A 3,054-nucleotide genomic window follows, 5' to 3' on the forward strand; every position below is an offset into this window, starting at 1 on the left:
GGGGTGCGGAATGCAGCACCAGGGTGGGAACCATGGCAGGGGCTGGAGAGCTTCCAGAGAGGCATTGGCCCCGAGAGCTTGTTGCTCTGCGAGGAGCAGCCCAGCCTGTGGACTGACTGCAGTCGCCGCCCAGCTGCCAAGTTCTGCACTCGCTGCTGCATCAGAAGCATGCTGGGCAGCCTGTGGGCAGTTCCTAGGCAGCTCATCCCAACACCCCACTTGGCCCCAGGCTCCATCCCAGAACTGGGAAAGGTCCTCCTCCCGAAACCTTGGGCAGCTGCTGCCAGTTACGGTCGACCAGGGATGGGCAGCTCCAGCACCAATCACACCTGGCCGCTGAGGGTGCTGCCTGGAACAGGTGGGTTCTGGGAGTCCGGGAGCTTTTCTGGGGGGAGCACAGGTTCCTTGTCCCTGATGCAGACAGTTCCCAGCTAGATGTGGCCAGGGCCTGGCCTCCGTGTCAGGAAGCAGCTTCCCATGCGCTTCTGGCCTTCCCTGAGGTCAGCAGAGGCAGGAAGCCGTGCGCAGCTCCAGGAGGCAGGATCTGCTGTACCTTCAGTACCAGAGTTTCGGTTTGGCTGAGCATGCAGAGCCCAGCTGCGTGTCTGTGTGTGAATTAAGTGTGTGTTGGTGTGCATGAAGTGTGCATTTGCGTGTGCGTTTAAAGTTGGGGCCTGTTTGTGAGACTGTGTGTGCGGATTAGGGTTTCCCAAACGTGGGTCTCCGGCTGTTTTTGGACCACAGCTCCCATCATCCCCCACCACTTGTGCTGCTAGCCACGGATGATGGGAACTGTAGTCCAACAACTGCCGGAGACCCTGGTGTGTGCACATACGTATATTTCGGTGTGGTTCCCCCCCTCCTCCTGCTGCTCCACCCTCCCCAGGAGACAAGACAGTAGGCAGCGCCGGGCGGGAAAAGTGTCAAGATCCACTTTTATTATTTCCGTCATAGAAGCCATCCTCTTGTCGCAGAGGCCTGGGTCGTAGCTTATCTCTTCCTGTCGTCAACTACGCTAACAGTGATGGAGGCAAGAGGGGCGGGGCGAAATCCAACAGAAACTACAATCGAAAGGCACTTGGAAACGGCTTAAAATACTGGCGGCCTGGAGTGAGCAACAACAGACAACGGGGAAGGAAACAGACACGTTCACCGGCTCGCAGGCCTGGTCAGTCAGCAAGGCGTGCTGGGTCAGGATCAGGCCCCCGGGCGCATGGGGCTCTGTGCACGTCCGGCCCTGTGCTCAGCCTTCTTCCACTGCGTGGCTGGGAGGCCAGCTCCCCTCGGCTGAGTGGCAGTGCGTGGGCCCAGGCGCCCGGGGCAGCGCATGGGGGGCCTGGTGTGGGGCCTCCCCCTGCCAGCACCTGCAGGGGGGGCGTCGGAAGAAGGGGCAGCAGCAGGCCCAAGGAGCCTGCCTGTGTGGAAGCCCAGAGCAGGGGTCCCGCTGAAACAGCGGCGTGGAGAGAGGTATTTGGGGACCCCCTTGTATGGGGAGACCGGAGCGAAAAGCAGAGGGACCCCTCCAAATTGGGGAGGGCAGTCGAGATGAAACGGGCGCTTGAGGGGAGAAGCAGGGGGCCTTCCTGCTGCTGCTGGGACGGGCGGGTGGCAAGAGGGGAGCCAGGGACCCTTCAGAAACCAAGTTGCACAAACAAGAATAAGTGTGGCTTTCACAGCTGCCCCAGTCAGGGGGCCGGACCATTTGCAGTGGGTCCCTCCAGCCTCTACGGCAGACCCCCTCCTGGCCCTGTGAGTCAGGCCCCTGCCCAGTCTCCGCCAATGGGGAGTGGCAATGGGTGTGACTGACAACCCCTCAGGTCTTGATCCTATTGGCTCTTTTGCCGCACCCAAGGGGGACGGGTTTGTGCTGCTAATATTGGCCCCATCCCACTGCCAGACCCAACTGGGGACTGCTTGGCCTCCTGCTCCCCCCCCCAACACACAAAGCAGGTATATTGTCTAAGCAATCCTTACAACAGCCCTGTTGGGTGGGACACTTTGATGACAGACCCATTCTGCAGATGGAGATAGAAGCATTGAAGGACTGGGCAGCCTTTGCTGGAGGTGAGAGGCAGTATCCATCTCTCCTGGCTTCTGCTCCTCTCCCCTGCATTGGTACCCGGACGTGGGGGGTCCTGTTCCCCAGATGGGTGCCCGGTCTTTGCAACCCCTCCTGTCTCCAAGGGAGGGAGGGGGGCTTGGGGGCAAGCTGTGCCTCCAGAGGGCTTTTCCTGGAGGAAGCACAGACCTCCCTGCTCCTGGGCCCCCTCTTGGCCAGAGAACGCTGGTGGGGGGGGGGCCTTTTGGGTGGGAGAAGAACCAAGGGAGGCATGGACCATCTCAGGCCAGGACATTTGCAGGTCAGGCTGCACAGCTTTGAAACATCCGGAACGGCTAATAGGGGGAAGTGAATATTTCAGTTCCTCCACGTCAGTTGGGGGGGGTGGGAAGGCAGAAGGAGGGCTGGTGAGCGGCACAGCCGTTGGGTGTGCCTTGTCAGTTTGGGGGGGGGGGGGCTGAGCCAGGAAAAGGCCTGGCTGCTTTTGTTCAGTAAGACGGAGGGAGGCAGCTCCACCCTGGGTGGGGATGGGCGGCATCTCAGCTGGGGGGGGGGGCTCTCCTTCCCTGAACAGCAGCCAAGCGCTGGGAGCAGAAGACCCCTCTAGCGCTGAAGACCCCCGGGGGAGGCCAGGAGACCAGGGGGTGTGGAAGGGGGTGCAGCAGAGAAGCCGGCATGTTGGGGGGGGCGCTAAGAGGTGCTCTGGGCGTGAGACGGAGAGAGAAAGAGCCAGTGCCCTCCTTTCCTGTATGCAGAGGGCGAAGGCCCTGGACCCGCTGCAGGGACCCCAAAGGGTCCTCTAGTCCAACCCCCGCGATGCCTGTGTGGAGGTAGCTAGGGGGCAGAACGGGGGGTCATGGCTGCTGCTCAGGGGAATGCTGCTTATTGCTTTGTTCAGGAGAGCCAGGCTCCTCCATCGTGGGTGACCAGGAAGCCGAGGGGGGGGGGGTCCAGCCACAGCAGCCATAGCGGGGTGGGGGGGGGAGAGATGGGGT

Source organism: Lacerta agilis, chromosome 13, assembly GCF_009819535.1.
Source record: "Lacerta agilis isolate rLacAgi1 chromosome 13, rLacAgi1.pri, whole genome shotgun sequence".
Lineage (NCBI taxonomy): Eukaryota > Metazoa > Chordata > Lepidosauria > Squamata > Lacertidae > Lacerta > Lacerta agilis.